This window comes from Alligator sinensis, unplaced genomic scaffold (genome assembly GCF_000455745.1).
Source record: "Alligator sinensis unplaced genomic scaffold, ASM45574v1 scaffold309_1, whole genome shotgun sequence".
Lineage (NCBI taxonomy): Eukaryota > Metazoa > Chordata > Crocodylia > Alligatoridae > Alligator > Alligator sinensis.
The window spans coordinates 1,520,858-1,536,484 of NW_005842080.1; the positions used below are offsets into that span (position 1 = coordinate 1,520,858).

The 15,627-nt window shown below is 48.5% G+C and overlaps 1 long non-coding RNA gene across 1 annotated transcript in view; it reads left to right on the top strand.

Annotated features, from left to right (window-relative positions):
- Positions 1-13,404: 13,404 nt before the first annotated feature.
- Positions 13,405-15,627, top strand: part of LOC102386836 — a 22,987-nt gene continuing 20,764 nt past the window's right edge. Inside the window, exon 1 of the long non-coding RNA XR_323840.1 lies at positions 13,405-13,442. This is a non-coding gene — a long non-coding RNA (uncharacterized LOC102386836). The remainder of the gene's footprint in view (positions 13,443-15,627) is intronic.

The following is a 15,627-nucleotide window of genomic DNA, read 5'->3' on the forward strand; positions in this document are numbered from 1 at the left end:
GCCCAATTCTGATGGCTCCTGCTGCATCCTGTGGTCCTGGCCATGCCACCGGGAACCATATGCAGCTGGGTTGGGCCAGGCTGACTCCAGCAGTACATGGTTCCCAGCTGCATGTGCAGGACTCATAGCCCAGCCCAGCCTAGTCCAGCCCAGTGGCATTTTAGAGTAGTCCCGTGTCTTCAGGCTGAGCCAGCTCCGTGCCTCCAAGTGGTGCTCGTGACACTTTAGCAGCGAGGCACAGAGCCAGAGTCTTATCAGCCCCATGGAGTGGGGCAATCACCAGCAGTCCTGCCCCTTGCCTCCCTCCACCCATTCTTGCCTGAGTTTCCACTCTCGGATGGAGGGAGAGTGGGGGGAACAGCCACAGGGTCCCAGGCCAGGAAGAGACCAGAAGGCAGGGTTCCAGGCCAGAAGGTTAAAGGTTGGGGGTGGGGAAGGCTGGGTTTGGGGTGGGGCCCAGTGGGCCTTGCTGCTGCCTCTGCTGGGTCCTGCCACTGGCTCCTCCTGCCACTGGGGCCTCATCAGCTTTTAGACAGGCAGCCACCGGCAGGTTATAATTTTCAAAATTTTAGAGGGGCCTGTGGGCCAGATAGAATGGCCTGGTGGGCCAGATCCAGTCTGTGGGCTGTATTTTGCCCACCCCTGTATTAAACAATTCATGACAGAACTCTGGGAGCCCCACCTGATGCCTTCTTCTAACTAGACATATAGGGGTCCATCTCGCCTGCGACATGCAGTTTCCTGCCTCTGGTCCATCTCTGCCTCTGGCTCTGCTACCCTGTTTGCATAAATTACACCTGAGAATCTGCAGTAATGCAGTCTATTTGTTATCTTGGTGCATTACAAACTTGTGGCACAGATCCCAAAAGAAGGTACCTTTAGCATCCTTTGGCCCAGAGTGCATATGCCAGCTACTTGTTATACATTCTGTATTATTTGACGACCCTTCAAAATTATCAGAACAGTTGCTTCCTTTTTTGGTTTAGAGAGAATTTTTAATTTTTACATCCTTAAAACTTTTTTCCCTTTCAACCTTAGAAAGAGATGAAAAGATAACTCCGTAAAGCAGAGTTCCCCACTCAATCAGGCATTGCTTTTATTTTGTTTTGTTATTCACATTTGGGGAGGGGGGGGGATTAAAAGTGGGACTTGCTAAAATCAAGAAAATTGCATTGTGTCACTGGTGGATTTTATCCTACCTTAATATCTTGGGAGCTGGTCTGATTTACTTTGGATTTGACTTCTGAAAGCAGGATGTTTTATCTGCCTTTTAACCTTTGACCCAAAGGTATGACCATTTAACTTTTATCTCTTTAGGAATAAGCCTGGGCCCTGTCAAAGTTCCTCTTGAGACCAATAGTAAGTGCATAGTGAGAAGGGGCATTTCCAACAGTGAAGATGATACATGATTGCTGTTTTGGCCTGCAGGCAAGCTCTGTCTGTATAGGAAGGCTACCTGCGAATCACACTAGGCTAAAAATGATTTTCTTTGTGCAGTGGGTGATAAAACTATGCAGGAAGAGTATCATGAGAGTAGGCAACGGATGGCTTAGGGGCAAAGGGAGGGGGGTGCTAAATCAATAAAGGAAGCACTGAGGTTGGAACAGAAGCTCATTCTATTAAAAGGGGGCTAATTAAGTCAGGATACAGAACTACTCATTAAAGCGGTATTCAGTAGGTACCACTTTTTAACTCTCTTCCCTCCCTCCAAACCGAAGACTCATCTGTACCCAGGAATGCTGCACGTTTTGCAGCACTGGAGCAGCTGGGGCACAAATGGAGCACAGAGATGCTCTGGCCAGCAGCCAGAACATCTCATTGGAGGACCAAGCTTCTGTTTGTTCCAAAGCTTGCTACTGTAGCATGCTCTGTGCCGCTTTTTATCCTGGTGCTTATTTTGCTACTGGGAAGACTGGTGCTGCTGCTGGCCAGGGCTGCATGTGGAGCCAGGGTTGTGCTCCAAGCAGCTCTGCCTCTGGCTCTCTGCCGCCTCCTGCTGCCAGGTTCAGCTCCATGGGGCTGTGGAGCCTCCAGCTGTGCTTGCCAGGGCTGCGCTCCAAGTGGTTCCACCACTGGCTCTCCCACCACCTCCTGCTGCCAGGCTGAACTCCATGGGGCTGGCAGGCTCTGCAGTCCCACGGAGCTGAGCCTGGTGGTGGGAGGTGGCAGAGAGCCAGTGGCTGAGCCACTCTGAGCACATCACAGGCTCCAAGCACAGCCCTGGCCAGTGGCTCTGCTGCCTCCTGCCACCAGGCTCACCTCGGTGGGGCTGCAGAGCTGCTCAGAGGTGAGAGGTGGGGGAGAGCCAAGGCTATCCTCCAAGTGGCTCCACCAGCCCCACGAAGCTCAGCCCAGCAGTGGGAGGTGGTGAGAGAGCCACTCTGAGTGTAGCCCTGGTCAATGACTTTCCCCCACCTCCCACTGGCAGACTCAGCTCTGTGGGGCTGCAGAGCCTCCAGCCACCAGGCTGTGTTCTCCAGAGCTGTGCTCTGAGCCAGGGATGCGCTCCAAAGGGCTCTGCCGGCCCCATGGAGCTCAGCCTAGCAGTGGGAGGCCGCAGGAGCCACTCGGAGTGCAGCCCTGGTGAGCATGGCCACGCAGCAGGAGGCTCTGCAGCCCCTGTGCAACCCCCTGCAGCCCCCCTCTGCAGCCCCTGTGGAGCTGAGCCTGGCAGTGGGAGGCATGGGAGAGCCACTGTTCAGGGCTGCACCTGGAGTGGCTCTGCCACTGGCTCTCCCACCACCTCCCATTGCCGGGCTGAGCTCTGTGGGGCTGGCGGATCGGATCCACCCAGGGTAAAGCCCTGGCTTTCCCCCTCCTCCCACCACCTGGCTGCTTCAAAACTCAAAATGTTTCATAGCTTTCAAAATATTTCGAGTGCCCTCATTTCGTTTCAAAGCCTTTTGTTTCATTTTGATTTTGCTGTTTCTCAAAACACTGCAAAACAGCTTCAAAATGAAACACCCATCAAAATTTCACACAACCCTAATGAGCAGCAGCTGAGGCTAGCAGGCTGCCCAGTGAGGGGCTGCGGGATGCCGGGAGAATGCAAACTACCTTGACACAGGATGGGATGTGGTACAGACGTTTAATAACATGCTTTAACCTAAATTGCTTTAGCCTGATACCATATCCATCCAGTGTTAACTTAGTGGAATCTGCCATTTTTAAAGCAGTCTATGTACCATGAATGTTTGTTTGGTTATGGCTTTAGAGTGTTTTCTGTGTGCTTAACGCATGGTAAATGTAACTTCTATACAGACCCAAGGTTTTACACCACATTGGTGTTGCCTGATTTTCCAACTGCTTTCTGCAATTTTCAGTTATAGCAAAGTTTTTTGTTCTGAATGGTCTTTTCAATCAGGAGATTGAATGCAGTACTATAAGGGTGGGTAGGTGAGCAGGCCACGAGCCCTGGCTACTGTCTAATTGGGTGGGCGAGGGGGTATTGAAATGGAGCTGGGGGAGGAAATAAGGAATTTGCAGAAAATTTAAGTGAGAAGGCCATATATCCTGGGGTACATTATCAGATGTGTAACCCAAAAAGGAAGTCCAATTTCTAGTGGAGCATGGGGACATGGTAGCATTTCTGAACTGGAACATTCAGGTATTCAAACATTCATTTTTCCAACCACAGTATTGAAATGTATGGAAAACAAACACTTCTCCTGGAAAAAAATATTTAGTTGGAGATGTTCTATCAAAGCATTAAGCCTTGGCGAAAAGTTTTCTACCCAGGAATAACTTAGAGTTTAAAGGCTCTAAAAAGAGACAAGGGCTGTAAGTCTAGAGCAGAACAAGAGTTTCCTAGTTGGATATAGTTCCAGAATGGGCCATAAATCAAGCTTGTTCTTGTGGGCTCGCAGCATGTTTTCAACTTCCTCTGGAAAATGTATCATAACAAAGGTAGAGTGCTTTTTACTGGCCAAGACTTCAAGAATACTGCTGCCATTTACCAGAATTTGCATATTTGCAAGCATGTCCCTGTTCCCTTCTGGGAGATTTTACAATTCAGTCTTCTTCGTTGGCTTCTCTGCTACACCTTGTGGCAGCCAGTTCATCTAAAACACTTTTACTCTTCTCACCACAAAACAATCCTTTGCATGCTGTTGGTTGTTGCTGAATCAAGTTTCTAGCATATGCAGATGCACAAATGCCATATTAGCTAGCATATGAATCATTGCTGGCATTACTGATTTTGTAGTGTGGATTCCTGAGTTGCATGAATACACTGTGCAATAGGGCTGCGTGAAACAGCACCATTTCATTTTGACTGCCATTTCAACGGGACAGTGTTTCATTTCAAGTTTTGTTTTGTTTTGAAGCACTGTTCTGTTTCATTTCATTGAAATGGTTTTGCAGTTTCAACACTGTTTCAAAGTTTCGCCCATAGGCTATAATGGGTAATCATGAAATTCCCTATACCTTTGTCATTTCATGCCTGATTTGAATGAAAATAGCAGGGAGGGTAGACCCTGACGAGGCCACAAAGCCTGTCAAGTTTCAAGGAGATAGGTATAGGGGTTTCTGGGAAACTGTACCTCAAAGTCTTGAAAGCAAAACTCATGTGACTTGTAAGTGTGAAGGCACAGGAGGGTGAAAATAGCAGGCATGGCTTCTGAAGCCATGAAGCCTGCCAGATTTCAAGGATATAGGTGCATGGGTTTCTGGGAAACTGCACCTCAAGCTGCTGACATGTGTGACTTTGTGTGTTAAGGCATGCCCTCACTGGCGCTTGGGCCTCTAATCTACATGACATGGCAGTATGCCCCAATGAGGTCTCCTCCTCCCCTACAGCCTCAGTGCAGTCCACCACTTTAAATGACAACAGGTAATAACTTGGTGAGCAGCACAGTAGCACTAGCAGCATCGTAGGCAGCCAAAATGTCACAGAGCCTTTCTTTCCTTTCCTGCAGGAGCTTCTTCTCCAGCAGTTGCCAGAGAACTCTCCCTGTCAGCCTCAGCTCTGGGGCTTAGATGTGCCCAGGGTCCTGCCTCCTTTTGGTCAGCTGATCAGGGATGGGTGCTAGGGGTGTTGTCTAAGGACATGGCACTGGCAGACAAGGTTCTTTGAGTCAATCTGGTATTTTTTAGTAGACCAACTGAATAGTTAGCAAGGTTTAGGGTTGAAAAACCCTTTGTCAGGCTGAGGAAGCACCTGCAGTTGGTGTGTGTGTTCTTCCTGGATGAAAGGAATAGTAAAGAAGCCAGAGGCTGGCATGCAATGCAGGCAAAAAATCCAGTCAGTGAAAATAGAAATGAAGGCGTCAGGGGGTGAGGGACAGGCTGGGGTGGGGGGGAAGGAGGATGTAGCAGCACAGGGAAAAGTGGAGCTCATAGGCTCGTAGGTGAAAATAAATTCAAACAAGCACTGAACCTCCCTAACCTCATCACCAGAAGTCAACTTTCTACAGCCCAAAACACACTGAATGGATCCAGGCCATGCCATGACAAGACATGCAAAACCTGCCAACACTATCTCCAGTATGGAGATATCTTCCCAATACAATACGTATCTCCAGAGCACACCAAAAATCTATCAAAGACGAGAACAGAACACCACTTGTCTCCAATCTCTCAGGCCTGATCCTCAAAGGGAATGAATTTACAAACCACTTTTCACAGATGAGCCTATGAACTTCACTTCATCAGCCTCCTAGGTACAGAAACTCATGGACTCAATATCGACATTGGACTTCTGACACACTACAACCTGCCAGACATCCCCAGGTACCTTTCCACTTTTACCTGTGCTACTACATCCTCCTTCCCTGCCAACCCCAGCCTGTCCCTCACCCCCTGTCACCTTCATTTCCATTTTCACTGACTGGATTTCTTGCCTGCATTGCATGCCAGCCTCTGGCTTCTTTACTATTTCTTCCATCCAGAAACAGCACACACACCAACTGCAGGTGCTTCCTCAGCCTGACAAAGGGTTTTTCAACCTGAAAGCTGGCATCCCAGGCAGCTAAGTTGAGCTCACTTGGAGCCTCGCAACTCCACTGCAACCAGCAAGCCTTCGGCCTGTCAACGATGTGATGGGTGTGGGCTTTCCCCAGCCAGGACTGTGTGCATGTGTGTGGTGGCTGGAGGTTATGGCATCACCTTTCACCAGGGGAAACTTTGGTCCTGGCATATCCTGGAGCTGCCGTGCTGCCGGCAGTCCCACCAGGCCTCCCGTCGCTGGCAGAGTGCAGTTTTAGTGGTCATGCCCAGGACCTGGGGCCTCCTTCTTCCCCATAGCCCCAGCTCATACCTCCAAGTACCTCCTGGCATGGGAGCTCAGCAGGGAGATGTTCTTCCCCTGCTGGCTGGTGATGCAGTGAGTGCCACCTCCAGCTCTAAGAGCAGGGCATTAAATGGTTTTTAAAAAATGAGAAAAGGAAATAGGTGCAGACAGAGTGAGGAGGGTGTTTCATGCTGCCTTGTCTTTGCCTTGTTGTGCTGGAAAATCTGCGTGTTCTTCTGTAATGTTATCTGATGTATGTAATATATGTACATAATTGTATATACATGTGTATTTATGTAATGTATATGTGTATTTACGGAATAAATGAAATAAAAATATATAAATGTATATATGTGTTCCTATATAAATTCTATATTATAATATGCAATATAATTATGCTGTGCTTCCCTGCACAGTGAATGGAATACACATTGTAAAAGAAAGCACAGTTTTGAAAAGAATCAAAATAGACTAACAAAAACAAAAAGGATTTTGTGGGAGGAATAAATTGAAAGAAATCAATGAATATAATAATAAAATAAAAGAGTATAGAAAGCAAAAGGTGTTGATGAATCCCACTTGCTAGGCTAGCAAGTAGGAAATGAATGGTAGCCTTTGTTGTCTGATGCTGCTGAGCCACTGAAAGACGGCTCAGTAACTGACCCAAGGCAGAAAGCAGCTCAGTTCAAACAATGCTGCTTTTTATGCTGTTTTTCCATCCCTCCCCCAGAGCACTGGGATTGGAACGAACCTCAGGGAAGGATCACAGTCATTGGCCAGCTATACAGTCAATATAATACAGTCAGCTGGCCCTGACAATCTTCACCCCAGGGTACTCAAGGAGCTGGCGAGCATCATAGCCCAGCCTCTAGCACGGATCTTTGAAAACTCTTGGCGCTCTGGTGTAGTGCCCGAAGACTGGAAGAAGGCCAATGTGGTGCCTATCTTCAAGAAAGGGAGGAAAGTGGATCCGGCTAATTATAGGCCCATCAGCCTGACTTCTATCCCGGGGAAGATCTTAGAAAAGTTTATTAAAGAGGCCATCCTTAATGGACTGGCCGACGACAACATCTTAAGGGATAGCCAGCACGGGTTTGTTGCGGGTAGGTCTTGCTTGACCAATCTCATTTCCTTCTACGACCAGGTGACCTATCACCTGGACAAGGGAGAAGAGATCGATGTCATATATCTTGACTTCAAAAAAGCCTTCGATCTGGTGTCCCATGATCGCCTCTTGGAGAAACTGGCCAATTGTCGCCTTGGGTCCTCCACGATCCACTGGCTGGAAAATTGGCTCCGGGGTCGGACCCAGAGGGTAGTAATCGATGGAAGTCACTCATCGTGGTGTCCTGTGACCAGTGGGGTCCCCCAAGGCTCTGTCCTTGGACCCATACTGTTCAACATCTTCATTAATGATGTGGACACTGGAGTCAGAAGCGATCAGAACTGGCCAAGTTCGCCGATGACACCAAACTTTGGGGCAAAGCATCCACACCAGAAGACAGGCAGGTTATCCAGGCTGACCTGGACAGGCTCAGCAAGTGGGCGGACGAGAATCTGATGGTGTTCAACGCCGATAAATGCAAGGTTCTCCACCTTGGGAAAAAAAACCCGCAGCATCCTTATAGGCTCGGCAGTGCTATGTTGGCTAGCACTATGGAAGAAAGAGACTTGGGGGTCATCACTGACCACAAGATGAACATGAGCCTGCAATGCGATGCGGCGGCTAGTAAAGCGACCAAAACGCTGGCTTGCATCCATAGATGCTTCTCAAGCAAATCCCGGGACGTCATTCTCCCCCTGTACTCGGCCTTAGTGAGGCCGCAGCTGGAGTACTGTGTCCAGTTTTGGGCTCCACAATTCAAAAAGGATGTGGAGAAGCTTGAGAGAGTCCAGAGAAGAGCCACGCGCATGATCAGAGGTCAGGGAAGCAGACCCTACGATGACAGGCTGAGAGCCCTGGGGCTCTTTAGCCTGAAAAAGCGCAGGCTCAGGGGTGATCTGATGGCCACCTACAAGTTTATCAGGGGTGACCACCAGCATCTGGGGGAACGTTTGTTCACCAGAGCGCCCCAAGGGATGACGAGGTCGAATGGTCACAAACTACTTCAAGACCGTTTCAGGCTGGACATAAGGAAGAACTTCTTTACTGTCCGAGCCCCCAAGGTCTGGAACAGCCTGCCACCGGAGGTGGTTCAAGCGCCTTCATTGAACACCTTCAAGATGAAACTGGATGCTTATCTTGCTGGGATCCTATGACCCCAGCTGACTTCCTGCCCTTTGGGCAGGGGGCTGGACTCGATGATCTTCCGAGGTCCCTTCCAGCCCTGATGTCTATGAAATCTATAAAAAAAAAAAAAAAAATATCAGAGCAGTCCTTCCTCACTCTTCCCCTACCCTCTCCTTACTTTCTGTTTCCCTGCAAGCAAGCCCGGCTTCTGCTTTGAAATGTGAAACTACCCTGGTTTCATTTCAAGGCTGTTTCAAAGCCCTTTTTTTCATTTTGTTTTCACTGTTTCGAGCTCGAAACAAGTTGAAATAGTGTCAAAATGAAACAGCCAGCAACATTTCACATAGCCCTACTGTGCAACTCTCCGTTGATTCTTACTCTGGTCAAGGAACTCAATAAGGTGCTCAACAAAGTAAGTAACACAAGAAGGTTCCTCATACATAGGAGTAAGCTCAAGTAAACAGGACCAAGAGTGACACCCTCCTTCTTAGCCCTTGGGTCATCCCCTCTCTCCTCCCCAGGGGTCTTACCTGACATCAGGAGTCCTCAAAACCCTGGGGGTGTTCCTCAGGCTGTTGGTCTTCTCTGCATGGAACTGGGAGGACCTTGGTGTCAAGGTAGAGGTGCACCTGCAGCGATGGCACTGGCATCTGCCCAGCCTCTCCTACCATGACCAGGTCCTCATTGTCAATAACCTGGCAGCTGCAATGTTGTGACATTGGTGCACCGTGTTGGACCCCTTGCTGGACCTGCTTGAGAAGCTCCAGTGACTTCTCATAGACTTATTTTGGGATGGGCATCATTGGCTCCCCTGAACCATTCTTTATTTGCTGGTGGCTAAAGTGGGCCAGGGCTTAGTTGACCTAGTGGGCAGGGTTGCTGCCTTCTGCCTGCAGGCCCTCCAAAAGCTCCTCTACTGCGAGAGCCCCTTCCCTTGGCAGCAGCTAGCTCATGTGCTTTTGGGCCAGGTTGGGGAAAGGGGCTCAGTTATGACTTGGAGCTTTTCTTTATGGATCCTACCCTCCTGGACTGAGCTATCCTCCTACCCTTCTACCAAAGTCTGGCACAATCCTGGCAGGCTGCCTTCTGCCTCCTGCCCCAGGCCAGGCATCTGCAGTTACTGCAGGAGCCCCTTGCTATAACCTGACCCTAGAACATGGGTTACCAAGCCTTGCTTCTAGTAGCCTTGTTGACTCCCTCATCCGGTCACATACTATCCGGCTCGGACACCTCTTTGACACAGCCTGGTCAGATTGGTTGTCAGCCGAAGCTCTGGCTGCTGTAACAAGGAGACATCCCCAGGGCAGTCTAGAACCCCTGGAGACACCCCAGAATCCCCTTTATTTCAATCCATTTTTGGGAAGTTTCCCCTTTGCTTTCCTGCCATGGCTTGATGTTTCTTTTGGTTCTCAAAGGGGAGGCTGCCCCAGGGCTTCCCAGGTCAGGTCTTCACTCCAGAGCAGCTGGAAGTGAGGAGCTCCTGCCTTAAGGGCTAACTGCATGCCTTCATACCAACCCTATACCATGCCCCATGCCTCAGATGTCCACACAACTGTTGTCCCCTCCGCTGGGTCCTCGGCCTATTCAGCCACTGCCCCTTTAATGCAACTAGGCCTTCTAGCCTAGGCCCATTGTGTTGGACCTACCTTGAGGCACTAGCTCAGCTTCCTCCTTTCTTGCTGCTGGGCCCCTGGCCCCTGTCAACTGCACACCTATGGTGCTGGGCTCTCTGAGCCCTGTCTCTCTGCGCCCCTCTGGGCTGACCTGGAAGACTGCCTCCAGGCACAGAAAGCCCTCTGTGCTGTGGATGTCCTGGGCGAGACCTTTCTGTTGCTGCCTGTTGTCCTGGTTGTGGACAGTAATCTGGGTGGTGGGCCTGGCACTTTACTGGTTCTTCCCATGCCTCCTGACATCAGTACCAGGATCTGCTTCAACGCGCTCCCCCAGAAAGCCCTGTATCTGTGGGTGATTCGAGTCTGCCACACCTTAGCACTCGACTCAACATGATGTGGTGGAGGCATGTAGTGGCACTGGCACTCACACCAGCCTGCCCCACATCATGTACACTCTATAAGCCCCATTGCTAAATAACATGGTGACCTCCAATGGCGGTTGCTACATGGGATTCTGGCTACTGGCACTCTCATCTGCCACATGGACCCAGGTGCATCAGTGGCCTGCCCCTTTCGTCCAGGGGGAGTGGTGGAGCATCTTCACCACGCCTTCCTCAGATGCCCCTGGCTGTACCCACGCCTTCCTCAGATGCCCCTGGCTGTACCCACGCCTTCCTCAGATGCCCCAGGCAGAGAAGACTGCCCAGCGCTTTGCTTGAGGCTCTAGAATTGGCACTCTCGGAGGCCACATACTTGTTCTTCTTCCCATACCAGGCGGCCAATTGGGGTGTCAACTGCCTAGTCAACTTCTTACTTGTCCAGGCTAAGATGGCCACCCTCAAGAGCTGCAGGAACTGGGTCACTTGGGCCAGCTCAGGGGATTCCCTGCAGTTCTTCTAGATTTTGGTCCAGGCATGCCTGTCTCTGGAGTTTGAGCATGCAGTTCTCCAGCAGACAGTGACCACCTTCCAGGCACGTTGAGTCATTCAGGGAGTGCTCTGCAGCATCAAGGGTTGCTGTCTGGTCCTCACGCTGTGACACTGCCGCCCCCCCACCGCCGGGGTACGAGCAAGGGGCCTAGTGGATTGATTTGGTACTAGGTGTTTTTGTTTTAAACTGAGGGCAGACCATGAGGGTGAGCCCCAGGCTCTGTGTTCTGTACCTGGGCCCCTGTGTGGGCCGTCCTTCATTATATTGTTACCCCCTTTTCCCCTAATAAATGTTTATAAAATTCAGAAGTCTTTCTTTCTTTCTTCGTTTATACTGAACATTCTAATGGGGGGAGGGAGGGGGAGTCTAACATGGGCTTTTTATCTAAACCAGAAACACGATACAGTTCTCCATTTCTCTGTGGTAATCTGAAAAATATGTCCATACTGTATTTACTTCCTGAAAACATTTTTTTGGTAAGAAAAACACTTTTTGTATTTTCTTAGAGGTTAAAAAAAGAACATAATGAAATTCCCAACCAGAACATTGACTCTGACATGACCCTAGATGTTAGTGACTACCACTTTCTTTCCTATTTACAATGGTGAAGACATTTTTCTTTTGCATTTCACACCATTGAATTAATTCCAAACTCTTTTTATTTTAACCAGTTTTATGAAAAATAAATATCCCTGTTGAAACTTAAACCTCAGATCAACTTATGGCAGCCTAACCATAAGGTAATGTAAAATATAATATAAAACCATATATAACCATAAAATCATATCTTACGCCTATGGTGTATTTAAAAGCATTGGTGTGCCTTCAGATCACATTCATGAACCCCTTCCTAGGGAAAAAAAGAAAACCCATTCTTTTTCTTGAAATTTTATGGAAGCCTATCTGTCAAATCAGAGCCAGCTGTGTTTTATAACTCTTCCTTCTAGTTCTTGGATCTCCCTTTCTTGTGACTTTCATCTGGCACCAGATCAAAATAACTTTTGACATGGTCTTCAGTGTCACCTCCTCAGGGTAGAGTTTTAGGCCAACTGTACATGTTTGTAATATTACTTTTTATATATGTGGTTTTATATCTGGCTTAGCCTCTAGCTCACTATATTGCTGCATTGTTGCACAATAATCTCCTTAAAGTAATTAATGAATACCTATATAACCTTGCATAAAAACAAGCCTCACTATCACCAAAGAGCAATGTGGAAAAGTGTGTCCGTGCATGAGCGTGTGCGTGCACTTTGTGGAGGAAAGACAGGTCTACAAGTCTGACTAGACTGGGCCAAGGGGAAACTTCACTACAGTTCTCTGTTCTGTCACAACTTCCTGTGAGTCACTCAATTTCTCTGTGCCCTAATGGTAAAATGGGGATAAGAGCATTCTTCTGTCTTGTAGAGAATGCATTGAAAAAGCAGTGAGAAAGGCTAGATAAGGCCTGTAGATAGCCTCCCCTGCTGGGGTTTGCTGGTAGCTATTTGTCCTGATTACATGGATTTACTGTGTTGAGTCTTGTGAAACCAAGGCCAAGCTAAGCTCTGTGAAGCAGTCTGAATCCACTAAGGAACAGGCTGAAAGGGAACATCCCCAGTATTGCAAGTCCCAAGTATCCAAACCCCTCCCACAATTACAGCCTCAAAAATCAGGTTGTTATGAAAATCATGAGATTTAAAAAATAGATGAATTTGAGGTTCATGGTCTTTTGGGTTTGGAGCAGTTAGGATTCACATTTGTGAGCTTTTCAGTGAAACTGTTTGACTTTTACTTTTTTTCTGCTTTTGAATGAAAATTGAGACTCTTACCCAGTTGTGTGGTGCCAGGAAAGGAGGCTTTAACAAAAGGACAAAACACTGCAATAAAATCACTTCCAATCTTTGCTATTTGGAACAAAACGGAAGGGGCAGGTGGAACCTGGATGCTTATTTTTCAGGTGCTTAGCTCATGTCTTAGAATCTAGAGTCTTGGATTACTCTAGAACAGGGGTTCTCAATCCCCGGGCTGTGGCCAGGTGCCGTGGCAGGTCGGCTGCCAGTTTGCAGCATAGTCAGCTGCCAGGCCGGAAGTGGCTGCGAATTGGCAAACCGCAGCCCCACCAGAGCCGGGTGCAGAAGCCGCAGCTCCTTGTGCAGGGCCTGCAGCAGTGCAGGGTTTAGCCCAGCTCCTGCCTGGGAGGGGCGGGTATCCTCACCTGTCTTCCAGCTGGAAATTCTGGCTGTGGTCAGCTGTGACTGCTGGGCCACGGTTTGCTAGGCCATGGCATAAAAACTTTGGGAACCCCTGCTCTAGAATCTTTCCTGGTAGCGCCGCATCGGTATGGGGCTGTGCGTGGGTGTGCTGCCTATTTTTGTAGGCATTACTGTTATGACAGAAGCTACAGTTGCACCAGCAGAAGGATGCTTTTTGTCAGAGTATTTTTATTTTGCTTAAGGAGGTATGATATGGTATGAACTGGCAAAAACTGATTTGGTTAGTTTAAGCCAGAGGCATAACTATTTGGTGCCCTGGGCTGCGATCGGGAGGGGGCTTTTGTTACAAAGCATGCGTCAAATGACAGAGAGAAGGATGAGAGGGAGGGGGCCCGGGGAGTCTTACCTGGCTCTGGAGAGTCAAAGAGCATGACTTACCACACCCTGGTTGTTGCTGCTGTGGCATGGGCTTGGGTTCAGCCTGCTGCCTGCCATTCTGGCAGCCCCACTATATCATTACCTGGGGTTAGTATCTCATTCACCTGCACCTCCTTAGTTATGCTACTGGCTTAAGCTGTGTTTCCACTCATAGGATTTGTCATTTAAACTATGCCAGCAATGCTTTTCTGGTACAGGCCTAGCCTCAGGCTTTTGAGGAATATGGCATATCCTCTGGACTTTTTCCAGAATCTTAGGAGTTCTTGATTGTCTTTGCAGTCATGGCATTCAAGGCCATTGGCGCTCTGTGGCTATCTCTACACAGTAACTAAAAGTATAGTTGTGGCCAGGCTAACTAGCACTACTGCCTCCCAGGGCTAATTAGCCTACCTGTGGCACTATGCAGATGCAGCTCACTGAGGCTGGTTTGGGGTATGGAGCATCTCAGCACAGCAAGAAGCAAGTTTACCATGTAACATGGACTCTGTGCCCCTCTAAGTCTTTTGACCTTCCTATCTGTTTCTTTTTAAAGCAGCAACAGCTTGTCCTTTGTCTGCCAGTTTGGGAGGATCAGTTAACCCAGGGCTGTTCAGCTGGCAGTCTGCGGGGTGCTTGCAGCCCACAAAGAGTTAATACATAGTCTATGGCCTCCCACCTGGCCACTGCTCCTCCCATTTCTCCTGCTGCTGCAGCATCTGGTGTCTCCAGGCTCCCCTGCCACCTCTGGCTCCTGCTTCTTGCGCCCTGTTCCTGGTACCGGGTGGGACTTGTGGGAAAGTGCCCACAGCATGTGGCATGTGGCCCCCTGCCACCTAGAAGTTGGAGGGCCCTGAATTAACCCTATTAATTAACCCACTATTAAATGCTATATATTGTAATTTTGGGATCAAAGATCAGAGCTTGCACCTCGGGGTGTGCTCCCTCAGAATCTCTCCCCGCTCCTACTTGGGATCTTGAATGCAGGCTGGCAGTGGGTCATGGTAGTTCTTTGCCTGCACCTTTCAGGTGTTGCCAGCTTCCCAGGTTGCTCAGTGTTAGTCAGTCCAACATGAACCAGAAGAACCCTTAAGTTCCTGACTCATGTCCCTTTCAAATAAGCATAGTGTTCCTGTGTTTCAGAACATCTGCCTTGCTCTATCAATCCCAAACTGAAACTCTTGGAGGAGGAAACACACATGGGAATTAGATTGCATGGCCTCTTTGAAAATTGTGCTACTGAAACCCAAAGAACTACTTCTGGATAAATACATGGAGGAAATTGGTTAAATAAATGCACCATATTCAGTGCATACATTGCTTTCAAGTCAATACACATCTGTATTGACTTGAAAATTCAGAGCCTTTGAATGTTCATGTTAGATTGTGTATGTTGGGGAGATGGTCTGTAATTTGTGCAGCTGATTTCACTTATTATGCTAGGCTGAAATTCACGTGTGCGTACAAGACCTACATAGGAACTCTTCACTGCTTAACTCTAGTTGGAGTTCAACGTAGGTGCAAGTGGCCTCTATACCGGGTGAATTTCATTCTCGTTGCATTGTCTGCAAACAGGTTGTAACTTTCTGAAGCAAAAGGCAGGGCAGGGTGGCTTCTTAGTAACTAATCGGTTCACAGAGGCATGAGCTTTTGTAGGCAACAGCTTACTTTGTCAGATGCTATAACTTTGTGAATGCTTGAATTTTCAGAGGGGGTCTGTGTCCCCAGGACACTGTTTCTGCTGGCCAAGTGGATAAGCATATTATGAGCAAATTTTCACCAGTTTCCAGTATTTTCTGAGTATCACTGTTTCTATCTTGTGATTAATTGTGTTTTCTACAATATCAGTGCAAAGTGATCATCAAGGGATGCAAAGGGTGTCCCAACACAGAGTAGGGGGCAGGAGCTGAGCACACCACCTAAGTGTGCAGACATGCTTCAAACAGAAATGTGTCAGTGCACTCGTCCCTCTGTGCACACGCAGTGTCATAAAAGCCCTTTGACCCAAAGATTCCT